At 38.3% G+C, this 27,658-nt stretch overlaps 1 protein-coding gene across 7 annotated transcripts in view; it reads left to right on the forward strand.

Moving 5' to 3' along the window:
- The window catches only part of PDE1A (phosphodiesterase 1A), a 404,046-nt gene that overhangs the window by 368,743 nt on the left and 7,645 nt on the right, over positions 1-27,658 (forward strand). The window lies entirely within an intron of this gene.

Below are 27,658 nucleotides of genomic sequence, written 5' to 3' on the forward strand. Positions count from 1 at the left end.
CGAGAAGAAAACCTAGGCAAAACCATTCAGGACATAGGCATAGGCAAGGACTTCATGACTAAAACACCAAAAAGCTTTGGCAACAAAAGCCAAAATAGACAAATGGGACCTAATTAAACTCCAGAGCTTCTGTACAGCAAAATAAACGATCATTAGAGTGAACTGGCAACCAACAGAATGGGAAAAAATTTTGCAATCTACCCATCTGACAAAGAGCTAATATCAAGAATCTACAAAGAACTAAAACAGATTTACAAGAAAAGAACCAAACAAACCTATCCAAAAGTGGGAAAAGGATACGAACAGAGACTTTTCAAAAGAAGATATATATGAGGCCAACAAACATGAAAAAATGCTCATCATCACCGATTATTAGAGAAATGCAAATCAAAACCACATTGAGATACCACCTTTTGCCAGTTAGAATGGCAATCATTAAAAAATCTGGAGACAACAGATGCTGGAGAGGATGTGGAGAAATAGGAACACTTTTATACTGTTGGTGGGAGTGTTAACTAGTTCAACCATTTTGGAAGACAGTCTGGTACTTACTCAAGGCCCTAGAAATAGAAATTCCATTTGGCCCAGCAATCCCATTACTGGATATATACCCAAAGGATTATAAATCATTCTATTATAAAGACATATACATACGTATGTTCATAGTGGCACTGTTTACAATAGCAAAGACCTGGAACCTACCCAAATGCCCATCGACGATAGACTGGACAAGGAAAATGTGGCACATACACACCATGGAATACTATTCAGCCAGAAAAAATGACGAGTTTGTGTCCTTTGTAGGAACATGGATGAATCTGGAAACCATTGTTCTCAGCAAACTGACACAAGAACAGAGAATCAGACACTGCATGTTCTCACTCATAGGTGGATGATGAACAATGAGAGCACATGGACACAGGCAGGGGAGCATCACACACTAGGGTCTGGTGAGGGGGGCCAAGGGAGGGACAGTGGGGGGGTGGGGAGGTCAGGGAGAGATAACATGGGGAGAAAAGCCAGATGTAGGTGACGGGGGGATGGAGGCAGCAAACCGCATTGCCATGTGTGTAACTATGCAACAATCCTGCATGATCTGCACATGTACCCCAGAACCTAAAGTAAAATTAAAAAACAAAAACGAAAACAAAACAAAAAAAAAACTAAAAAGTATTCTTAACAAGGGAGCCATGGGGCCAGAGTAAACTTAATATTTCTCAGCACGAGGCAGCCTATCACTGGCATCTGGACTACTTTATTTTTTAAAAGTTCAACATGATCTTTCTGCAGGTCACAGAGGAATGTCTAGGTAGAACATTTTTGTGCATTTAAGTCAGTGCAACAGGACATTTAGAGGAAGAGCAGGAAATATCAGCTCATGGCCAGGACAAGCCAAATGCAGATCTAAATCTGAGCCAGCTTCACCTTGGCAGGCTGTAGTCAGGAAATGGCAGTGGGAACCTTGGTAATTCTATCCATCCCTCATGATATCTATATATTGGTTAATACTGCTGTACCCTGGAATGTTTGCTCTCTACTCCTGGGAAGGTCAGTGGACAAGATCATGACTGGTCATTAGGTTACTCTTCACTTAACTTGAAGCCTAGCCACGCCTTATATTTTCCTATCTCTGCCTTTGTTTTTGTTCTTCCCTCCTCATGGAATGCTCTTCCTGGGCCCCCTCCTCCATTCTGCTTATTAAAATCCTACCTGTCTTCCAAGATACAAATAAAATGCCATGTTCTCCAAGAGGCCTATCACTTAGTTTTATAAACATAGCTGTCTCATTCATACTGTAGTGTAGTTGGACTGCTTATCATATTCTGCTTTGCATTCTCAAAATAAGAAGTGAGAAACGCATTTGCAGGAGGCCTACCCAAATCAGAGTTCTAGTAGGAATGGAGGTGGAGAGGACATTTAACTACACATGCCTTATGGAGATTCTGGCATTGTGCTTTATGTGTGTGCATCATTTCATATGCAATGAGAGATACTGTGTATTATGAAATATGACTGGATTATGTTACAAATGTAAAAACTATGCTTGACTAAGGGTTGAGAACCACTAATAAATTCATTACAATAATATTTACAGAGGTCCCCCATGTAGCAATGCCAACAAATGCCTATAGTATTTTTTGCTGGAAAGCAGAACTCATGGAGTGTTCAGCATCAGATTTCTGGTGGGTCCTACTCAGGGCTAAGTAAGAGCTCTGTCAATGTTGGTGAGAGGAAAGTTGGCCCCACTTTGTAGAAGTCTGATATTAATGGTGAGTCCATATAAATGAAATAGTATTACCCATTATTTTGTAATATGTTTTTTGTTTGTTAGCTAAATGACCTTAAAAATCTGATAAATAGCAAAAGTGCAAACTAAATGTACGGGTTGTTCCCTGAAAGCTTCTCATGTTTTATGGCTGTATTTCTATGTTTTCTGATACCTCAAACCTAGTCACTTGCTCTAAGTGTACTTTGCAATATGAGTAGTGCATGCAAGAGTTCATGGGAGTGTTGTGGCTTCTAAAATCTCTGGGAAAAGAAGTGTGAAAATGTGGGAAGTAGAGGTAATGATGGGGAAGAGAATATTGGGTTGGATGTTGCACTATTGAACAGAGATGATGGGGCAGAGTAAGTTAAAGACTTTGGGTACAAGGTAGGGAACAGCTCTCAGAGACAGTTCTCTCATTCTAGTGCTGCTCTCATCTAGTAGGAGTTTGATGTGTGAGTAGACTTTGACTGGGTCCGTGTATAATGCCCACATTAAGGACAGGCTCAAGACTTTGTCATATGCCCCAATAATTAACCCAGCTCCAAATACTAGAAATACTTCCAAATTATTAGAAGCTCTGATGTCTTAACCTTAAAGCCTGAAGAACAGAAATCCTTTCTTTTGTCACCACTCATTTCTTCTCTCTCCAAAACCAATAGGCCTGCATCCCTCTTGATTCTATGTCCCTATCCATCTCTCTTCTCATTCTGCTTCTAAAATACTCCCAATTGTTCAGAACAATTTAGTTCTGGCCTAAAGCTTAATCAATTCAACAAAGCAAAAGCCTGAAGTTGCCCTAAAATGACATCTATAGTTCTTCAAACAAAAATCATGTACCATATATAATATGCAATATTGCACATTGTCCAGGTTGATCATGATTTGTTTATTTTCAACGCCATTAAAATCCCTATAAAAATTTAATTTCCTCATTCTCTTCAGGACTTTTTTCAAAAACTTCATCACTGTATCTATGACCTACCTTTGTAATTAGAAAATCATAACATGAGTTACTGAGTTAGATGGTTGCTTATTTTTTTTTAACATTTTACGGTTTATTTAAATAATGTTTTTGCTAGAAAAGCTCATAAATTTTCTCAGTAGGAAACAAAAGAAAATTAGAATAGGTCTTATATCACTGGTTAAAAAATTTAAAAACAAAACTAGAAGTGTTTTCCACTAGAAAAGAAACATTTAAAATTGATGGGAAAGTATTAACATTTAAAAAAGATCAAATTTGCCTTATTATTAGCATAGTTTTGTAATACATTGTGATAGTTCACTAAACTTTATATATTGTTTATATTTGAAACATCTTAAAATGCAATATTGTATATTATGTATGGTAAATGATCTTTATAATTATGTTGGCATTAATTACAAATCAAATGTAGATTCATATTCTACATTATCATTCCTAAATCCAAGGTGAGAACTGAGGTCTAAGGCAGTAAAGTAAGTCTCCAGCACCACAGATGTGTACCTGTATTACAAATTAATCTAACTTTCTCATTTCTTTTCAGTTTCATATAGCACACAGAAAATTTTGTATAGTAGCAATATGGTAGGAGTAAAGACAGAAAGAGTAAAGAATTTCCTGTGAAACCTTACCCCAAAGACTAGCATAATTGCTCCATCAAATCAACTTCTGTCTAATCTTAGCAAAGTTTATCCAGTGAGCTTGCAAATGTACTCATCAGATTATTTATATCTCGTAGATATTTTTATTTTTAAATGTTAAAAATTATGAATTTGGGAGTAAAATTTTATATCATTTATTCACCCATTGGTCATTTATAGAAAACAAATTTTTAGAGCTAACTCCACAAGGAAAGAATTTTAGTCTGACAAAAGTGAGACTGGCTTAGAGAACCTAAATTATTTGTGTAATGTCACATGATTAATTTTTGAAAAGGTGGGACTTTTCATCTATTTTGCCCAAATTCAAAACCAGTAAACTTCCTAAACACCTATTTTGTCCAAATTCAAAACCAGTAACCTTCCTAAACATCTATACTCCTTATGTTCTCTAAACTTCCCTCCAGAGCAAAAAGTATGCCCAAACTCTACTGACAGAAGGATTCTGACAGCAGCAGAACTTAAAAATATTTTAAGTGATATTGTGTGAGTGTGTATATGAAAAAGAGAGAGAGAGAGAGAGAGAGTGTGTGTGTGTGTGTGTGTGTGTGTGTCCTGTCCACTGTGTTTGCATGGACAACAAAAGTAGGAAGGAAAGTATAGGGAGCAGGCCTGCATCCCATAGAGATTATTCGATGGCTTGGTGATAAACAATTTTTTTTCCCAAAGGTGGCAAGACTAGGGCAAGAAAGGATCTGGGTTGGTAGGAAGATGAGTTGTCAGATGATGTACTCTTTACTAAATTTGAAAGTAGAGGTGGTTTGTGAAACTGATCTGTCTTGAAGTAACTCTGAGATGTTTGCTTATAGTTAGATATAGTCATAATATAAGAAGTTATTTCCAGAAGATCCCCCGATCCTCTTCATCCAAGGTATGTATTTTGTCCCTCCCATTTGTTTACCAGGAACCTTAGCAGATGGTCCTTACTGAGTATTACAGATTTATTTTTCTTTCTCCATCCCATATCTCATTGTTATGATTAACAGTTTTAGCCAATACTGTCTTTACTATTATTTTAGTTGTATCACTCAGAGCTTATGACATTCATTGTGTTGATATATAAAATCTATGCCACATTTGCGGCAAATAAATAAATATAAGTAATTCTTATAACTTTCAACATTTATGTTGCAGTATGTTTTTTTCAATGTACAATAGTCTTCCCTTAAAACTGTATTTTCATAGCTCTCCTAAACTGGAGATGGAATCAATATAAAGTCTTATAAATAATAAAGAGAAAAAACCTAATTCAATGCATTCACAATTGTTCTAAAAGCCACGTGTAGCCAAAATTAAGATAAACTCCTATAGTTTATCTTAATGCTTATGAGTTTACCCAATGCTTATGAGTTAAAGAAATTATTTATGATATTTACATTAAATTTTAAAAAAGGATTATATTGGGCATGACTGTAACTTGTCAGATAGACATACACACACACACACACACACACACACACACACACACACACTGCACACAAGACTTAATAATTTTCTTGATGCCTTTTCAGGAGATTAAGAATGATAGAACGCAACTCCACCTGAAAATCATGTTATAACCTATGTGAGAGCGTTAGCTCTTCCAGGTCTGTAATTTAATTAGAAATTTTTCTTGTTGTTGTAACATATTTAAACACTATTTTAATAGGAAAAATATATTTCCTGATGATAAAGGAAAAGAAAACATGATTTTATTCTTTTATATTTTGAAAATAAATCACAGATAGAATATCATTTCATTTCCTTACATAATGAAATTCTACATCCAAATAGTTGCATACTATTTGTCAGTAGACAATATTAATAGGTTTCAAGATAACCTCTCATTAGATTCTGAAAGTGTCTGCTCTGGTTGGTATCAACTAGAGCTGGGCTCCATAGGAATCCAGGCAATAACAATTCAAGTAGAGCAAAAAATAAGTTGAATTAAAAAGAAAAATGAATCATCTTAAGATCACTGCTGATGAATACAAGAATCACAAAAGTTTCAGTAGCAAAAGCAAAATATACTAAAAATTAAGGAAAATATGCCAATTATGTTTCTCTTCATAATTTTACCACAGTAATCTTTATAGTCATGGCTGATTAGAAATGCAAATTGTAATTTTTTTCATAACTTCTTCCAGCATTTTCTCTAAATTATTAAACTAAGTACCTTTTTTTTCAGAAACAAGAATCAGTTCACAGAAGTTTAAGTTTATCCATCAGTAAACACCTTTAAGTAAAACCTCATGCATGGTGGCAGCTCTAATTTGACCAAAAGACTTGGAGGTTTTGACATGCTTGTTGGAAACCTACCTTATCCTGTGTGAGAAGGGAATCCATTTTTGCAGCCTGCTCAATAAGCATCATGAGCCACATAAATAACAGTTGTAAACTCCTTGGTTCACCCAGCTCAACTACTATGGAACAGATTCATCTAGTGGCTACATCAGCACTTCATACTTTCAAATATCTGTTTCAATGGCATTTTGTGGCATTTGGCTTTACTGAGTGCCAATAAATTTTCTTTGAGCAGCTAATCGATAATTTTGTCATTCTGCAATAAAGCCTGGTCCACCTGTTTTCACCTTAGATTGTCCCTTTTCTAAAACGTCAAAAAGGTAGTGAGAATTTTAAAAACTTAATTTATCTTTTACATTAATTCTGCCATTTGTCCTCTTGGACAAATGCTTTAATGGTTTTCTGAAATTAAAAAGAAATAATTTTAAGGGACAGATATCTTGTAAAACATGTTTATATTGTAGTGAGGGCAAATGGCAGGGGTGAAATATATTATCCAGAAAACCACCAGGTTGGCCAAATAGTAGAAAGGCAAGTTTTACTGGCAATATCAGTTTGCAAACTGGGAAGAGACAGTCTTCAGTGTCTGCCAAAGATGTTCTCTCTTTGAAGAGGGGAAGGGCTGTTGGGTTTTTATGCCTCACAGGGTCTGTATTACACAACAGATGCATACATATTTAGCAGGTTTGGGGAAAAAGCCATACATATTTATGAGCAGAGTCAAGCACATGCCCAATGGGTAAACATACATGTAATGTACATCCTATGTTCATTTTGGGGTGGGGATTTAGCATTAAAATGAGGAGGAATTTGGCTTTTTCTGTCAAAACAAATATAGAATACAAAGACAGTTTGTGGACAGTCTGTGTAAGCTGGCTGAAACTGGCTGAGATCTGCAGTTACTTCTCAGGAAAGAATGTTTGTAAGATTGGTCCTCGGTCTTATTAAAGTTGTACTGGTGTGGCCTGTAAATCAGGAGGGGTCTGATAATTTTCCTGATATCTTCTATTGTTAGGGAGTTTAGCAAAAAGTGTGGTTTTTCTTGTAGCCATAGGAATTTAGAAAGTTTCATGACAGTTAAGCCCTCAACTCTCAACCTGGAAGTAACTTTTGTTTTCTTAACCTTAGTGTTCATCTTAGTTAATAAGGGGACATTTATTTTGGTCTCTTAGAATATAAACGGTTTACTGTACTGCTTTTGTTGGATTTGAAATTGACTTGTCTACTACATAATTCAATTTAAGTTTAGCCAAGTTATTTCTTCCTGGAAAAAGTCTGGTTTTTAAAAGCTGCTTTCCTACATCTTCTTTTACTGTGATCAGTTTGCTTAATAGTTTACTAGACTAGTAGGAGCAATCCAATAATTAATTAGCTAAGAATGGCTGATGTCTAATATTGAAAAATGTATTTTCACAAATAAGTATATTTATTTCTTCTATCTGGCCCTGCCTTCTCATGGGCCAGGGGGTGGGGGTGTAGAAAACTTACCTATAATATATGATCAGATTAGTCAAGATTCTCCAGAGGGACAGAAGCCATAAGATATATATATGAAATGAAATTTGTTATGAAGAATTGGCTCATGCAATCGCAAAGGCAAAGTCCCACGATGAGCCATCTGCAAGCTGGAGAGCCAGAGAAGCTGGTAGCTTGGCTCAGTCCAAGTTCAAAAACCTTGAAACCAGGAAAGCCAACAGTGGAGCCTCAGTCTGAGGCCAAAGGCCTTAGACACCTCCACTTCCCGGAGGCTACTAGTACAAGTCTCAGTGTCCATAGGCTGATGAACCTGGAGCTGAATGTTCAAGGCAAGGAGGATAAATAGGAGTCCTACTCAGAAAGGGAGAGAGAGAGAAAGCCAGAGCAAGCTGAGTGTCTCTCTTCTTCTGCCTGCTTTGTTCCAGCACTTTCCCAGCTGATTGGATAGTGCCTAACCACATTCGGGGTGGGTCTTGTTCTCTCTCAGTCTTCTGTATTCCAGAAATACTCTTCTTTATCTCCATTGTGGAGCAGTAGGCCAATTTCCCCTTAGTAGCCTAAATCAGTCGCCCTAGCCAACACCCTAACTCCCTTTTAAGTCTGTTGACTCAAGAATCATGAGGAACCCAAAGCAGCTGAGTCACAGTGTTAATTCCCAGTTCAATGGAATCATCTTTGTGTCTCCTGGTAGAAGCATTCCTTCCTCTGGAACCAACCTCCCTCTGGAACCAACCTCTCTCTGGAACCAAGTTCCCTCCAGAACTAGGCCAGAAGAACATAATGTTACAGGAACAGTGAGAAAAACTTCTGCTAGTGGGTCACTAGGGGTGATGGTAAGTAGTTCCACTTCCATTTCTACCCATTGATTCCTGGACCTGTGACTCTTGGCTATGGGAGAAACAGTACCATATATTGGATGCTGATTCAGAACATATACAACTTTCTGGAGAACTCTGTCTTAGCCCTGTGAAATACTGTAAGCTAACTGGTACTGTAACTCTGACTTCCAAAGGCCACGATACCATTCTATCAAGCCAGCTTTTTCAGAATGATGAGAAACATGCTAAGACTAGTGAATTCTATGAGCATGAGCCAATGGCTGCACTTTTTCTTTGAGAAGTGAGTTCCTTAGTCAGAAACAATGCTTTGTGGAATAGGATAGCAGTGAATAAATCATTATGTAAGTCTGCAAATGGTAGTTTTGGCAATAGCATTGTATGCAAGGAAGACAAATCCATATCCATAGTAAGTGTCTATGCCAGTAAGGACAAAATGCTGCCCCTTCTGTAATGGAAGTAGTCTAATGGAATCAATATGCCCTGGGAAATGGTGCCACATCAGGGCTCACTGTTGGTCTCTGAGTGCTTAGTCTCTGGCCTCTGAGTGCTCACTGCTGATCTCTGAGTGCTCAGTCTACAGCAATGGCAATAGACAGATCAGTTTTAGTGAGTTGAAGCCCATGTTGCTGAGCCCATGATTCACCTCTATCCCTACCACCATGGTCACTTTGTTCATGAGCCCATTGGGCAATGACAGAGGTAGCTGAGGAGGAGGCTGACTGGCATCCACAGAATGGGTCATCCTGTTCACTTGATGATTAACAGCCTCCTCTGCTGATGTTATTTTTTGATGAGTATTTACATGGAATACAAATATTTGTACATTTTTTGCCCACTTAGAGAGGTCTATACGCATAACTCTTCCCCAATATTCTGTTATTAGTATTCCAAATATGTTCCTTCTGAGTCCTTGACCATCCAGCCAAACCATTGGACCAGGTATTCTCATCCTGTGTCAATTGATTGTAGGGAACTGGCCATGAGAGCACAGTACAAACTGGGAGAGAAGAGGCAGTATAGAAGGAGAGAGGACTATGGGCATTTGGGCTGCTTCATGTAACTTGAGCCTTCAGGACTTGCTTCAGCCCATTCATGTGTATACCACTACCATCTGACGATAGACTACTGCTGTGTCTGCCCAACTTTATGGCTTCATGGGCCAAATGACACCCAGTTCATGGTAGGCAGTTCAGGTCACATGGTAATTTGGTGGCCCAAGGCCAAGAATTCAGCTTTTACTAAGGCCTAGTAGCAGGCCAAGAGCTGTCTCTCAAAAGGAGAGTAGTTACCTGCAGACGATGCCAGGGCCTCATTCCAGGATCCTAAAGACCTCTGTTGTGATTCACCTATAGGGCTCTGTCAAAGGCTCCAAACAGCTTCCCTGTCTGCCACTGATACCACAAGCACGCAAGCACCATTGGAGCTGCGGGGTCATATGGCCCAGGTGGTAAAGCAGGTTGCATAGCAGCCTGGACCTGTTGCAGAGTCTTTTCCTGTTCTGTGCCCCACTCAAAACAAGAAGTTTTTTGTGTTATGCGGTAAATGGGCCAGGGTAACACATCCAAATGTGTTGCCTCCATAATCCAAATAGGTCCACAGGCATTGTGTCTCTTTCTCAGTTGTAGGAGGGGCCAGATGCAACCACTCACGGTTTACTTCAGAAGGGTTATCTTGACAGACGCCACACCACTGGACTCTTAGAAAATTCACTGCGATAGAAGGCCCCTGAAGTTTAGTTGGATTTATTTCCCACCCCCTGACAATACACATGTCATGCCAATAAATCCATAGTAGTTGTTATTTCTTGTTTACTAGGTCCAATTAACGTAACATCATCAATGAAGTGAGTAGGGTGATGTCTTGTGGAAGGGAAAAGCAATTAGGGTCCCTGCAAACTGAATTATGACATAGGGCTGAAGAGTTTATATACCCCTGAGGTAGGAGGGCAGAGATGTATTGCTGGCCTTGCCAATGAAATCAAACTGCTTCTGGTGGGCCTTATGGACAGGTATGGAGAAAAGCATTTACCAGAACAATAGCTGCATAACAGGCACCAGATGTGTTAATGTGTTCTAGAATGAAACTACATCAGGTATAGCAGTTGCAATTAGAGTCACCACTCAGTTAAGCTTGCAATAAGCCATTGCCATTCTCCAGGATCCATCTGTCTTCTGCACAAGCCAAATAGAGTTAAATGAGGATGTGAAAATCACCACCTCTACATCTTTCAATTTCTTGGTGGTTGCACTAGTCTCTGCAAATCTTTCAAGCATGGTACCTTGTTTTCTATTTACTATTGTCCCAGGTACAGGCAGTTCTAATAGCTTCCATTTGGCCTTTTCTATCATAATGACCCTCACCCACTAGTTAGAGAGAACCAATGTAGGGATTCTGCCCACTGCTAAGTCTGTCTATTCGAATTATGCACTTGGAACTGGAGAAATAACTACAGTATGGGTTTGGGGACCACTAGACCTGAGCTAAAGCTCCATTAATCACCAGACTCCCCAAAGCCTCTACTAACTGGAGGGCCACAGTGATGTTTTCAGTTTCTTGAAATCAAATGTCAGTTCCGAGCCAGTAGCCAGTCGTCCCTGAAGAGTCTGATTATTTTCCTTTCCCTGATAAAAGGCCAGAGGTCCCTTTGAGGAAGTATAGGACAAAGAGTAACAGTATAAATCTTATGTAGTGCACTAGGGTCTCTCCTCAATGGGACCTGGTCTCCCGTTCACATAAAGGACTCTGGGTCTGTAAATTGGCTCAAATCTAGAAATTGATTGAGGGGTAGTGATTCCCTATTGTTATGATTCCACAACATATTTGTTATTTATTCACTTGACCCAGAAATTTTGTGATTCTACAGTTCAAGTAAAAGCATAGTAAGTTTCACATCTATTTTACTTCTAGGAACATCATGATTAATTAGCCAATGCTGGATGTCTACACAAGTCAGATTATTCCGATTATTGCTTTGCGTCTGCTGTTAATTCTGGTAACTACGCCCACCTTGCCTTTGGCATTTGAATGCCATCACCTGGCCCCTTCCACCCAGGGATCCAATTATTCCCATGGCATTTGTTTTCTTTTCATTTTCTTTTTTTTACATAAACCAGTAACACAGTCATTTATTATCAGTATCAAGTATTATATACTGTACATAATGGTACATGCTAGACTTTTATGACAGGCAGCATAGTTGGTTTGTTTACACCAGCATCTCCACAGGCAGGAGAGGAATGTGTTGTGCTAAGATGTTACAACAGCTACAATATCATTAAATGATAGGAATTTTTCAGCTCAATTTTTTTTTTGAGATGGAATTTTACTCTTGTTGCCCAGGCTGGAGTGCAATGGTGCAATCTCAGCTCACTGCAACCTCCACTTCCCCATTCAAGCAATTCTCCTGCCTCAGCCTCCCCAGTGGCTAGGATTATAGGCATGCACCACCACGCCCTGCTAATTTTGTTTTTTTGTTTGTTTGTTTGGTTGGTTTTTGGGGGGTTTTTGAGGCAGAGTCTTGCTGTGTCTCCAGGCTCCAGACTGGAGTGCAGTGGCAGGATCTCAGCTAACTACAACCTCCACCTCCTGGGTTCAAGCATTTCTCCTGCCTCAGCCTCCTGAGTAGCTGGGATTACAGGTGCATGCCACCATGCCCAGCTAATTTTGTATTTTAGGAGAGATGGGGTTTCACTCTGTTGGCCAGGATGGTCTAGATCTCTTGACCTCCCAAAGTGCTGGGATTACAGGCATCAGCCACCGCACCCGGCCCTAATTTTGTATTTTCAGTAGAGTGATTGTAGTTCCCACTGTAAGGTCTGGAATGCACAGAACAATCACAGAGATCTTTAAAAATTCTAGTACTACCCTCACAAATCTATTTCTTAATATATGAGTGAAAGGTGTATCTTCTGGACCCTCCTAGTGTGGGTGAGTAGGTTTTATGTGACAAGACCACTGTAGCATTCCAATTTTTCCAAGCATTTTAATTCCCTCCACTAAGTGAAACCAAATAGATCAGGCATCCCCAGCTCACTCATGGGGTGGGCTATCTTTTGATCCATCTTTCAGCAAGTTGGCCAAATAAACTTATAGTGCCTTTTTTTCCCACTCCTTGAGCTGCAATATTAAATGCAGAATACCTGCTTCTTGGACTCATATGAATACATTTGGCCTCATCTTTTGTGTTTCTTCCACCACAATCCCACATCCTTAATGTCCATACCCACACATGTTTCTTGGATTTTTGCTGGTATCAGTTAGAACACTCAAGTAGTTCTTTTGGAGTACAGCGCACTTCCTCTTTGGTCACACTCTGAACCTCCCCTCTAGGATTTGAGTCTAGTTATATAGGTTTACAAACATGAGGAGCAGTAAGGGTAGGTCCTGAGGAGAATGAGCATTGTCTTGCCTGGCAGCTGCTGCAGGGGAGACCATTACTGTTTTTTCCCAGCAATGCAGTTAATCTCAGAGAGGGGTGGAAAGGAGATAGCATTGTGAGTGGGGGTGCCGCTGCCCCTGGGGGTGGAGAGGACACTCACTCTGGCAAAAAATACTCATCAGAATTTAGAAGCTCAATGTCCCCATCTCCATCAGGATCATTCCACACATCCCCATCCCCATTTAGATAATTCTATTTTTAGCAGTAGACACCAGGAAGGGGTTAGAGTTCACCTCTCTTGTAACCCAGCTGATGGCATGCAGAGGGCTTGTGTTTGATTTTCAGCAGTTTAAGTCCTATGGCTACAGGATAGGAGATTCTCCTTAAGGACACACTTAGAAACTTGTAGGGTATGTATGCATCTGGAGCTGGGAGTTGGAAGTCCTGATCTCAGCATCTTTTTCTTTTTTCACTTTGTCCAGTGATATTAAGAGCACCCAACTCACTTCATTATTATTCCTTGGTTTCCCACAAGAGTTTGAAAGCATGCAGAGAGTCACTAAACCCCTTACCTCCTGAAAGTGGTGAATTAGGAGCGTCAGGTGCATTTATTATATCTATAAACAGTTCATGCCAAAGACTATTTAGGTTTAATCAGATTAGAAAGTCAGTTTCAGAAATCCCAAAACCAATTCAGGAAATTCATTTAAAAAATACTGTTCCTCTAGAACCATTCCTGGCAGTGTCTGTATTAGTCAGGTTTCTCCAGGGGGACAGAACCAATGGGATTTATATGAAAGAGAATTTATAGGGAAAATTGGCTCACACTGTCACAATGGCGAAGTCTCACCACCAGAGGCCGCCTGCAAGATGAAGAACCAATTGGTAGCATGGCTTCCAGGGAAGTGGGTAGTGTGATTTCATCAGGGTCTGAAAGCCTGAAAACCAATGAGACAAAGAATGCAGCCCCAGTTTGAGGCCAAAGGCCTTAGACCCCCCAGGAAACAACTGGTGCAAGTCTCAGAATTTAAAGGCCAAAGAATCTGGAGTCTGGTGTCCAAGGGTAAAGGATAGAAAAGTGTTCTACTCAGGATGGGAGAGACAGAGAGGCCAAAAGAGAAAGCCAAGCAAGCCGAATGTCCCTCTTCTGCCTGCATTGCTCTACTCACATCCCTAAATGATTGGATGGTGCCTGCCGTCATTGAGAGTGGCCCAGTTCACTGACTCATGGGTCAGTCTCTTCTGGACACACTCTTATAGCCATACCCAAAATCAATACTTCACCAGCCCTCAATCCAGTCAAGTTGATACCTAAAATTAATCATCACACTAAGAAAAGCCAAAAACATAAGAGGCAGTACATTATACCCAGGGAGGCAGCATAATATACAGTGAAGATCTAGGACTCTAAAAGTAGACTATCTTGTTCGATTCTGGTTCCTTACTTATTAGTTATGTAATCTTGGACAATCTATTTAAATTTATTGTGTTTCAGTTTGATCATTTATAAAGTAAGGATCACAAAAATAGTCTCTGTCTCAAGAGCTGTTAGGAAGATTAAATAAGTCAATATATATAAAGTGTTTAGAACTTGGCATTTTCTACAATAATTCTTTTTTTTTAATTTGAGAAAGGGTTTCACTGTGTCATCCAGCCTGAAATGCCATGGCATAATCACAGCTCACTGCAGCTTCAAACTCCTGGGCCAAAGACATCCTTCTGCCTCAGTCTCCAGAATAGCTAGGATTACAGGCACACACTACCATGCCTGGCTAAATTTTCACTTTTATAGAGATGTGGTCTCACTATGTTCCACAGGCTGGTCTTGAACTCCTGGACTCAAGTGATCCTCTCTCCTCAACCTCCCAAAGTGCTTCGATTATAGGCATGAGCCAAGCACTCAGCCTACATTAATTCTTATTGTCCTCCTGGGCTCACATATGTACCTTCAGACTAAATGGATATTTTATAGAAAGCTTCCTTAAAGAAGTGTGCTATGGAAAAACATTACTTCCTCATGATGATTTTGATATGAGATTATGTGTAATTAATGACAAAACATGCAATGGCACAGTCCATCAATCAGTCAGGTGGATTGCTGTATGATGAATTATCTTGGTAGGTGATTTCTATTATCTTTCCATTCTTAGTTAACCTATCATGATAGTCTATGAAGTTTATCCCCAAATATTTCTCAAATCCACCCAGTTTTCTGTATGAGTAAATGAAGCAATGCAATTGGCTTGTTCTGAATGGTTAATACAGTTGATCACTCTTTATAATTATAAATGAACCATCTTTATCTAGATACTTTCTGTCAAGGATTCTGCCACTTCATAGACTTGTCACAGAACCCTTGGGGGAAAGAAGGATTCTAAAAAAGAATGCTCTGTAAACTTAAATTTTCTCAAAAAGAGGACACTTTAGCTAATCCACTAAACTTGGTTTATGTCAATTCAATTCTTTCCTGAAGGAATTTTTACTATTTTAGTTTTTATCTCTTATAGTATGCCTAGATTTAGACTGTCTACAGCCCAAACTCTTCAGCTTTCCTAATTTTACTTATTCTAGGACTGCTATTCATACTTTGGCTAATGTAATTTTCTCTTGTTATTGATAGGAATATAGAAAATTCCCAGTAATCATGCAAAAAATTTATGACTAAAGTATTTGATCTCTGTCATATGTCCTTAATTTCTGTATTTTGCTCTTTCTCCAAAGAAAAAAAGTTACACAAAGTGAAAAGGAAAGGAAAAGAGATCTAAAAGACCTCTTCAGGTAGGATTCAGTATGTCTTCACGGGAAGATGTAAAAACCTACAAGAAGCTGATGCTCAAAGTTTATTACAGTGTCATCTTCAGAATATAACCAAGTCTCATTCTCTAGCAAGACAACTGGTAGTCATGTGCTAATTTTGATCCATGTCAGGAAAATTTCGTAGAGTTAGTGATAGAAATTCAGTCTAAGTTCATATCAACTCAAAAATAGTAATTAATCACTCTGGACATGGGATTCATTCTGAAAGCTTCTGTGTTCCCACATTACCCTTCCATCTTAGATGAGGCTTCTATAAAATATGAAGCAGCCATGTCTGCTGTTTGAATATGCAAAGTGTGCACAATTTGAGATCTTTAAGATCTACGATGGATGCTTAGCCATGGGGTTGCAGATCAGAGAGCCATAATTCATCAAAACAGGCCAGGTGCGGTGGCTTGCACCTGTAATCCCAGCACTTTGGAAGGCCAAGGCGGGCAGACACCTGAGATCAGGAGTTTGAGACCAGCCTGGCCAACATGGTGAAACCCCGACTCTACTAAAAATACAAAACTTAGCTGGGTGTGGTGGTGTGTGCCTGTAATTCCAGCTACTCAGGAGGCTGAGGCAGGAGAATCGCTTGAACTCGGAAAGTGGAGGTTGCAGTGAGCCAACGTCACACCATTGCACTCCAGCCTGGGCAACAGAGCAAGACTCTGTCTCAAAAAAAAAAAAAAAAAAAATTATTGGAACAAAAATGATAACAGCATTTGTGCTTCTCTACATCTTTTGATTTTTTAAGCATAGATACTTCAGTTATATATTTATACTGGATTTTAAACAGAATAGCTTCTCATTATTCTAGGAGTCCCGATGTCTATTATTTCTCCTTTACGGTATTAGCAGCCCTTTACTTTGAAAGCCCCAAGGGTAGAGGACTTGTGCAGGCCTTGCTACTTGGGTTCTTTTTAGCTTATCTTCTACTGCTGGGTTTATTGCAGAGAATAGTGGTAAAAAGAGAATCTTATTTCTTACAAATGCTGCTCACACTTCTTAATATCATATTACTCAGCCACCCCTGAAGAACTGAATTTCAAATCCTAGTAGCTTGTCAGGGAAGGAATAAAAAATGTCATGTTTACTCCACATTTCCCTACTGGAAACTTCACCGTTTTATTTTTCCAAATGACCAGGAATGCTCTCACCCTTTGAAATCAATAGATACTTTCCCCTTTGAGTCAGGGCTTTAGCACTCTGTGACCAAACTCTTCAACTAAGTCATAAAGTTCATGGCTCTGGGGTTAAAAGCCCAGTTCTGTCACTTATATGGTGTATGACCTTGGGTTAAAAAAAATGTTGAAAGGATAAAATGACAAAATTTGTGAAGCACTAAGCCCAGTGCTTGGCACATAGCAAGTGTTTTCCAAATGTTTACTATTGTTTTTACTGTTGCTACCAATATTGTTCTTAATAATTATAAACTTGCACAGATAACTTTTGATTAAATAATTTGAGCTATAGTAACACTTCATTCTGAAATACATACAGACAGATTATTGATATGGCTGGGGAGGCCTCACAATCATGGTGAAGGCAAAGGAGAAGCAAAGTCATAGCTTACATGGTGGCAGGCAAGAAAGCTTATGCAGGGGAGCTCCCATTTATAAAACCATCAGATCTTGTGAGACTTAACACTACCATGAGAACTGCATGGGAGAAACTTCCCCCATGATTCAATTATCTTCACCTGGCCCCCCCTTTGACATGTGGGGAATATTATAGTTCAAGGTGAGACATAGGTGGGGACACAGCCAAACCATATCAATTTCCTAGAGCCATTCATGATAAAGATGAATGATATATGTTTATTCTACGTGTGTATATCTAGTGTATCTAGTTCATATTTAATCAGATAAAAGAATTTAAAATATAAATGTGGTTGTGTATTGCATCATTTTAAGGTTATTGCATAAAGAGCCAGAATTTCCTAGCTGGACATGGTGGTTCATGCCTATAATCCCAGCACATTGGGAGGCTGAGGCTAGTGTATTGCTTGAGTCCAGGAGTTCAAGACCAGCCTGGGCAACATGATGAAACCCCATCATTATAAAAAATATTTTTAAAAAGTAGCTGGGCATGGTGGTGTGCTCCTGTAGTTTCAGCTACTTGGGAGTCTGCTGTTGGGAGGATCACCTGAGCCCAGGAGGTGTTGGTTACAATGAGCCATGATAGCACAACTGCACTCCAGCCTGAGTAACCAGAGTGAGACCCTGTCTCAAAAATAAAAACAAAACTCCAGAATTTAAAATTTGACATCTTTTTTATATTCATATTTGGGCCCATTAAAAACAAGACAAAGCAAAATAAGAGCTCAGAACCTTATGAAAAATTATAGGTGAGAGATTTCATGTGGTAAAATTATATAATATGAATGCATTGTTGGTTTTCTTTCTGACATTCTTAAAGCTGAGCAACTTGAAAAATAATCTGTTAGTATAATATTATAAAATTCCACATTGAAAGTAGAACCTTCATTTAATTTTTTAACTTATAAATTGAGAAATGGTAACGAACCAGAAAATTTAAGAATTGATTTTTAAGTGATTTCTGTAGTAGTCTGTTCTCACACTGCTAATAAAGGTGTACTTGAGACTGGGTAATTTATAAAAGAAAGAGGTTTAATGGACCCACAGCTCCACATGGCTAGGGAGCCATTGCAATCATGGTGGAAGGCAAAGGAAAAGCAAAGGGATGGCTTACATGATGGCAGGCAAAAGAGTTTGTGCAGGAGAACTCCCATTTATTAAACCATTGGATCTTGGAAGACTTATTCACGACTATGAGAACAGTATGGGGAAATTGTCCCCATGATTCAATTATCTTCATCTGGCCCTGCCCTGGATATGTGGGATGAGATATGGGTGGGGATGCAGCCAAACCATATCAACTTCCTAGAGGCATTCATGATAAAGATGAATGATACATATTTATTTGACATGTATGTATCTGGTGTACATGTATAGAGAGAGAATTAATGTTTTATGTTTAGAACAATGCACCTTGGGATTTTTTGTTTTGTTTTTACAGTATTGTCATCATCAAAGCAAGTTCAATCATATTCAGCATTCTCCATTGAGGCACAGAAATGGATTTATGTGCTGACATTTTAACTAAAGGCAGTTCAAGTTTGTTTGTTTTGTTTTTTTAATCCAGCCTTACATGGAAAACTCAATTAACCAGAATATTGTATTCAGAGTACTTAAAGCCAAAACGTTTGCTTCATTTTACACATTATTTTTTCCAAGTTCTAGCTTTTGAAACTCACTTATGTAGATACTTAAAATCTACATTCTATACTTAATTTGTTCCATTTATAAAAGATAAAGAAAGTATGAAGTTTTGGCACATCTCTCACAATCAATTTTATTTTTATTTTTTATAGATTTAGGGCATACAACTGCAGTTTAGGTATGTGGATATATTGTGCAGTGAATCTGGGCTTTAGTGCAGCCATCACCTGGATAGAGTACATTGTACCCACTAAGTAATTTCTCATCCTTCACCTGCCTCCAAACCTCCTACCCTTCAGTGTCTCCAACATTAGACTCAATTTTTATCTCCTCTTTTCATCCTAATTGAGAAATGAGAGCAGCCCCATGTTGCCTCTCACATCATCTTGCCTCTAAGAGCCAAATTTGATAATTTCCATGGCTGGTTCCTGCCACTCTTTACAAGAGATAAAGTGATTTCAATGGTTTTAACTTCACCACTCCAGAGCTTCTCTCTCCATTGCCACCCCCAACTTCTCTACCTTCAGTCAATGCCCATACGTTTTATCTTCTCCCTGCTCTCAGAGCCTGCTTTCTTTAAAGAAGATCTGCAGTTCGGTCACAAAGATCCCTTATAGGAATAGTAGCATTTTAATAGGTGTCAGAGCCTTCCTTTAAAAGAATGACACTCTGGGATGTGAACAAATTGAAACCTTCATACACTCTGGTAGGAATGTAAAATGGTGATTTCACCTTGGAGAGCAGTTGTGCAACACCTCAAAAAGTTAAACAGAGTTACCATATTACAGTAATCCCAATCCTAGATATACACCCAAGAAAACTGAAAACACATGTTCATACAAAAACTTGTACCCACCTTGATAGTAGCATTATTCATAATAGCTAAATGCTGTACTGTATTTACTATAATACAATTTCAGTTAGTACAATTAACACCATAATTAGCTACTGGAAGAAATCCAAATGTCTGTAAATTGGTATGGATAAATAAAATGTGTATTGCCATAAAAAAGAAAAGAATGACACTTTGATGGAGAAATAATTGCTTCAGCCAGTGGGTTGGAGCCCAGTCATTTTCTCAGCTGGGCTTCATTTCTTCCCTGGCACATCTTTTTCTTTTCAGCCTCTTGCCTTTGCTCAGACTCCACCATACCTCCTCGTCCCTTCACCAAGCGCATACTCCTACCTGCGTGCCACCAAAACACACACAACCTATACACCCAATTTTAGACAACTCTTCCAAAAACCAGCTCAACTATCTCCCACATTGTTAAACTCTTTCAGTGGAACTTAAACACTAAAATCTCTGGGCATTTGACAAGGTATTAGCTTCCCCAAGTTGAGTATAATCTCACTGATTTGCAGATGAATGTACATATACATTTTTCATTTTCCATAGATCACCTGTAAAACTCCCTGCATGTCTAGATGCCTAGCACATACGCATTGGGTGTTAAGTCTAGACCTTGCTAAGGTAAACTGTTGTATTTTCCTCAATATCAGAGGTTTTTGTTTTTCTTTAGTGAACCAGTAAATAATTTACCTATTTCTTGATTTGTATCTTATGTAACACTTTATGGAATAAGGTATTACTTCCTCTAATTTTACAGGGTTGCAGCTAGCACATTTGGGAATTAAGTGGAATTTTCTTTTTCAGCCTTCTTTTTTTTTTTTTTTTTTTTCTGCCTAGTGTGCAGTAGTCCTCTCTTCTCTTAAGGTTGCCTTCATGCATACCAAAAAGCAAAAGAAAACATACAACTGTTTATTCTCCAAATGCATTAAAATTGAGAGGAAGAAATAGAGAAAGTGTTTCCCCTGGTATAAAAACAGATTTCTTTTTCCCAGCATGTAAGGCAAACTACATTATACAGATGCCAAAACACCAATTAAAAACAGAATATCTGATTCATCCTACATTACATTTCTCCAATGACTGTAACTTTAAATTTGATCACCAATTTATTCTAGTAATCTGCAATAGAAACTGTATAAATTGTCTCAAAATAAAACTGAAGCAACTTAGAGATGTGCCTGCTTAAGGAAATACTCATATATAGCGAAGGTAATATTCTTCCCATGAAGAAATAAGAATGCAGTGTTACTCAGAACTAGTATTTCTGTTGAAAAGACTGCACAAACGAATTCTGCAGTATTTTTGAAACACCATATACTATTGCTGGTAAATATAACAAATTAACTAGAGCATTGTTCTGAGTAATAGCTTGTGATTCTAACTCCCAAATTCACCTAGAGTATGGTGCCTTGGAATAGTCAGTTACACCTCTAACCATGTCTTTCTCATCTCTAAAATGAAAATCATAATTGATTTTCCTACTCACATGCAGGGAGGGATTATTGGGCTAGAGAAGTCAAAAATAGCGAGTACAAAGTAAGCTACTAAATTAAATAATTGTGGTTTTTATATCTACATGAGAAATGATCTTTTAATTATGGATTTGATATATTAGAAAAATACGAAAAGAACATCAAGTTTATTTCTGTTGTGGGAAAATTACTATTTAGAACAAAACTAATTTTTTCAAAAGGAGTATATTTCTCCTTGAAGAGGTCCTTTATATCCTTTGTTATTTGTTTTCCTAGGTATTTTATTTCTTTGTAGCAATTGTGAGTGGGAGCTTGTTCTTGATTTGGCTGTCTGTTATTCTGTTATTGTTGTGTAAGAATGCTTGTGATTTCTGCACATTGATCTTGTATCCTGAGAATTTGCTGAAGTTGCTTATCAGTCTCAGGAGATTTTGGGCTGAGACAGTGGGGACTTCTAAATATGCAATCATGTCGTCTGCAAATAGAGACAATTTGACTTCCTCCTTTCCTAATTGAATACCCTTTATTTCTTTTTCTTGCCTGATTGCTCTGGCTAGAACTTCCAATACTATATTGAATAGGAGTGGTGAGAGAGGGCATCCTTGTCTAGTGCCAGATTTCAAAGGGAATGCTTCCAGTTTTTGCCCATTCAGTATGATATTGGCTGTGGGTTTGTCATAAATAGCTTTATTATTTTGAGATAGGTTCCATCAGTACCTAGTTTATTGAGAGTTTTTAGCATAAAGCGCTGTTGAATTTTGTCAAGGGCCTTCTCTACATCTATTGAGATAATTAGAATGGCGATCATTAAAAAATCTGGAGACAACAGATGCTGGAGAGGATGTGGAGAAATAGAAACACTTTTACGCTGTTGGTGGGAGTGTAAATTAGTTCAACCATTGTGAAAGACAGTGTAGCGATTCCTCAAGAATCTGGAAATAGAAATTCCATTTGACCCTACAATTCCATTACTGGGTATATACCCAAAGGATTATAAATCATTCTATTATAAAGACACATGCACATGTATGTTCACCGTGGCACTGTTTACAACAGCAAAGGCCTGAAACCAACCCAAATGCCCATCAATGATAGACTGGACAAAGAAAATATAGCACATATACACCATGGAATACTATGCAGCCATAAAAAACTATGAGTTCATGTCCTTTGTAGGGACATGGATGAATCTGGAAACCATCATTCTCAGCAAACTGACACAAGAACAGAAAATCTAACACCGCATGTTCTCAATCATAGGTAGGTATTGAACAATGAGAACACACGGACACAGGGAGGGGAGCATCATACACTGGGGTCTGCTGGTGGGGGGTTAGTGGAGGCACAGCGGGGGTGGGGAGGCTGGGGAGGGATAATATGGGGATAAATGCCAGATATAGGTGATGGGGTGATGGAGGCAGCAAACCACATTGCCATGTATGTACCTACGCAACAATCCTGCATGATCTACACATGCACCCCAGAACCTAAAGTACAATAAAAAAAGGAGTATATTTAAAGTCTATTTAAAGAAAAATATTAGGCAAGTGAGAGGATAGGTGGCATATGAATATGGCAGAATTGGTGAGGGTAGGTTACTCATGATTGTAGCTTGGGAAACAAACTAGAGACCAAGATTTTGGTTGGCATTTGTCAGAGGGATCCAGCCCCTTGAAGACTTTGGGCAGATAGCTTTCAAGCTGTGTCTCAGCTTCTACAATTGTTCAGCCCTACCTTATAAGGCTGCTGTGAGGGAGGCTGGGCATGGTGGCTCACACCTGTAATCCCAGCACTTTGGGAGGCTGAGGTGGGTGGATCACCTGAAGGTCAAGAGTTCGAGACCAGGTTGGCCAACATGATGAAATTCCATCACTGTAAAAAAAAAAAAAATTACATGGGCATGGTGGTGGGTACCTGTAATCCCAGCTACTTGGGAGGCTGAGGCAGGAGAATGAGTTGAACCCAGGAGGCAGAGGTTGCAGTGAGCTGAGATCATGCCATTGCACTCCAGCCTGGACAACAAGAGTGAAACTTCATCTCAAAATAATAATAATAATGATAAAGTTGCTGTAAGGATTCAGGGAAGTGAGGTGAGTGAAGCCCTTAGAATAGTGCCTGCCACCTAGTAGATGTTCACAAAGTATTGAGTATTATTGTTATATTTTCAATTGTATAATAATTTATCCTAACAGGTTATTTCTCAGATAGTTAGTGAAACCCTGACTGGAAAACAAAAGTCCCCAGTATCCTCTTGATAGTGTGCTTGGCATAATTCCCTACAAGTGTTATTTACACCACCAGGAGCGTGACAAATGATTCTAATATCATCAAAGTGACCTCAAAATGCAATCTAAAAGCGTGGATTAGCTAAATTTAGAGGATTTCTGTTTGTTTTGGTAGGTCTGTCTCTCCTATAACAGCCATCCTCTCCCTGCTCCCTGAAGAACGGAGACTATTTATAAAGCAAACCCATAATATTTCTACCATTTTACAAATTACTTTTGTTAGATTTGAACTTTTGAAACTGGTTGGGATGATCACATAAAGCTCTTTGAAATGAACAGAATTATTTGTGGTCCTTTATTTTCACTCTTTTTCCTGGCTGACAAACAAGTTTATATGCACTTTCTTTAACAGGCCACTTGCATTCATTCCTAAAAAGTAGCTTTCTATATATATGACCTTGCAAATCCTTTCAGTAAAATGAAATTCAAAGGTCACGTTACTGGTCTTCTTGAAGTACCAGTGAATTAAAAGCCAGCCATTTTGACTTCAGGTTATCTATTTATGATCTGCATTGAGGAAAGTCAACTGATATTCTGGGCCTATTTCTTGCCTGAAAATTGAAGTTAGACTAGATCAAGTTTTAATCCTGGATTATATAAATGGGGTCAGGGTACTTAGAGAGGGATTTCTTTTTACTAGTCTTTAACTGAAATGGATAATTTCCTTCATCTGTAGGAAACAATACACACCAACATTTATGGTATTTTTGTCATCAATAGAAACAATATATATTTATGTATTACCTACTTATTATACAGTTAAGTTTAGTATAGCAACCTTGAAGTATTATTTGATATTATTATTTCAAAACTACATAGATATTAGACCTTTTTATTTAATGCACACATCACTAGGTTTACTTAACATATATTGATAACTATATTTTGGAAAGGTAGGCATAGGATTCACCAGACTACAGGAGGAGCCTATGATTCAAAACCGTGTGGAAATTTGGTATATGGATGTTTCTCAGAGCCTTCTACAGGACCCACTCTTGGGCCATGAAGGTCATCTAAAATTTATCTTTAATAGGTTGAAAATGCAAATTATTTCCTCTTTATGGGAGAATGATATGTCAGAATAATATAACTTTTTTTTTTTATGAAGTACTAAGAGTCTCTAACTAGTATTGCCCAAGTTAATTGTGAAAGCTTCTACAACTAAAGATTTATCAACTAAAAGTAATGTAATTTGGATTTGCAGAGGACTCTAATATTTGGCTGTCATAAAATTGCTTGGCAATTGTGTGTCTACACCTGTAAAAAGCTGGAATTTTAGCTTTTAAGGAAGACCCTTTTGCAGTGCTACAAAACCCTTTTCTTGAGTTCATCAGAGTTCTTAGTTGTTTCTAATCACATGTACAGAATTACTATTGGGTATAATATACGGATGATTTGGGGATTTGTTATTTTTTATAATTGCTGGCTTGTTGCCATTTGATTACTTTCTTTGTTTTCTTTTGCTCTTTTATTACTACTGAGTTCTTTATCCACTAGAAAAAAAAGATAAATAATTCGGTGGTGGATGGACCTTGATGTCCTTTCCCCATTCTAAAAACTTCTCTAGACCAGGTGTGGTGGCTCACCCCTGCAATCCCAGCACTTCGGGAGGCCAAGGCTGGTGGATCACCTGAGGTCAGGAGTTAAGAAACCAGCCTGGCCAATGTGGTGATACCCCATCTCTACTAAAAATACAAAAGTTAGCCGGGCATTGTTTGTGGGCACCTGTAATCCCAGCTACTCGGGAGGCTGAGGCAGGAGAATTGCTTGAACCCAGGAGGCAGAGGTTGCAGTGAGCCGAGATCACACCATCTCACTTAAGCCTGGGCAACAAGAGCGAAACTCTGTCTCAAAAAAAAGTTCTCTAAAAATTTTTGAGAACCAGTGAATTAATTACTTCTATTCCTTTCTTGTAATTCAGTCTGTTCCTTTTACTGTGTTCTGTTCTATTCTAGACTGTTTTGTTCTGTTCTAATCTAGTCTTAAGTAACAGAATATTAAATCAGAATTTTAAGCCAGGACTCTTAACATGATAAATGTAAGACTCCTTTAGCATGATAAATGTCAGAAAAAAAAAAGCTGATTTGTGAGACAAGAATTTCAAAGAAGATTCAAAAGTCAGTATATAAGATGCATAAAACCCTTACCCAATTCAAACAAATGAAAGGGTCGGGTTACTGAGCTTGAAAAAAAAGATTTATGAAAAGGATTCCTTTAAAGAAATCTCTGCTATTGGGAAAAGTGTAGAATCTTTCCTTCTTCACCTTAAATCTAGGAAAAAACCCAGACTATTGGAGAAATTGAAGTTAAGAGTATATTGGGAATGTAATCTAGTTCCTACCTGAGAGATCTAAAGAGTTAAATGGTGGCAGGTGAGCCAAAGGAGAGAGGGCAATGTAGGTTTCAGCTTTTTTTCCAGTCATTCATGGAAACAAATACCTCAAGAGTGTGTCATATGAACTAATTGCACCCACCCACATTTGGACGGGTGATGGGACCTCAGCAGACAAAAGCTGGAAATGTCTCAGCAAATCTCCAGCGGCTGTGGACATTGTAAAGAAGCTAGAGATTTGGCTGGGCACAATGGCTCATGCCTGTAATCTCAGCCCTTTGGGAGGCTGAGGTGAATAGATCACGAGGTCAGGAGTTCAAAACCAGCCTGGCAAAGAAGGTGAAACCCAATCTTTACTAAAAATACAAATATTAGCTATTAGCTAGGCGTGGTGGCAGGTGCCTGTAATCCCAGCTACTCAGGAGACTGAGGTGGAGAATCACTTGAATCTGGCAGGATGGGGCAGAGGTTGCAGTGAGCTGAGATCACGCCACTGCACTCCAGCCTGGGCGACAGAGTGAGACTCCATCTCAAAAAAAAAAAAAAAAGAAGCCAGAGATTCATGGGTCTTACTAAGTCAGTGAAAAGCCATGGTCCTTGGTGAGAAGTCTGTTCAGAGCCCATGATTGTGATCACAGAAAATAAAATAAAGGCAGCTGTAAACACCTGCCAGGTCTAGTGAGTGCAAAGCCATCCTGCAACACTGCTGCTCCTCTTAGCCTTCTTCTCTCCCTTGCTCAGGAGTCCAAAGCAGACAGTGGAGGGAGAGCAAACAAATGAGAGAAACATCAACCATATACACCCCATCCCGCTCCGCACACACATGCACCATTTCTGGGTTCTATAACAAACCCAAGGTGGAAAAGGAGTCTTATCTTTGTTTGATAATGTGTATTACATGGGACCAGACCTTCTATTGTCTGATTTGAGACTTAGGCAACTTAATGTGATCACAGGATGTTTTTAGCTCTCTAAGAATGATCAGGAAAGTAATGAGACTACCTGACATTTTGATCTTGTTTAAGAAGTCCCCATTCTCCACATTTTAAAGACAAATTTGCTTTGTAATAGCACCTTATAAATTCTGTATGTTCACTAATTACTTAACCTCAACAAAAATCTGCTGCAACTGAGTTGATACAGTCCTATAATATATGTTAAAGGAATTATAACAAAGTTAATTGGTACAAAGTTTAATTGTTAGAATATTTTTACTCAAATTTCAGACAAAAATCTGCTGCAACTGAGTTGACACAGTCCTATAATATATGTTATAGGAATTATAACAAAGTTATTTGGTACAAAGTTTAATCGTTGGGATACTTTTACTCAAATTTCAGACACAAAGAATATTCCATTGTATATGACTATTTCCTGAAATATCAAGATATTTCAAGTAATTGACTCAAAAATTAATTTCTGTTAATTTTGTTTAATTCGTTACTTATGTAATAAGACACTTTTTATCTATACATTTTGCTTTATATTTCTATTTTCCTAGATTCTTTACAACCTCCCAGAAATGTTGAAAGATTTCCCATGCTAAGATTTTATTTTTTCTTCAAAGTTGATATGGAAACTGAGTGATTCCAAATTAGTTTGTCTTGACAGATTGCATCTTATCCTAAACATTACTATCCTTTCATACTCATTTTTAAAAATTCATGGCAACTAAGCAATATATGGTAAAAGACATCAATCATTAGAAGGTTTATTTAAAGGGATTTGTTCCAATTAAAAATATTCAGAAAAAAATTATGATTTTTTACATGAGATTTAATAGATGTTT

The sequence above is a fragment of the Sapajus apella genome, unplaced genomic scaffold (genome assembly GCF_009761245.1).
Source record: "Sapajus apella isolate SASKATOON/1434 unplaced genomic scaffold, GSC_monkey_1.0 scaffold28, whole genome shotgun sequence".
Taxonomy (NCBI): domain Eukaryota; kingdom Metazoa; phylum Chordata; class Mammalia; order Primates; family Cebidae; genus Sapajus; species Sapajus apella.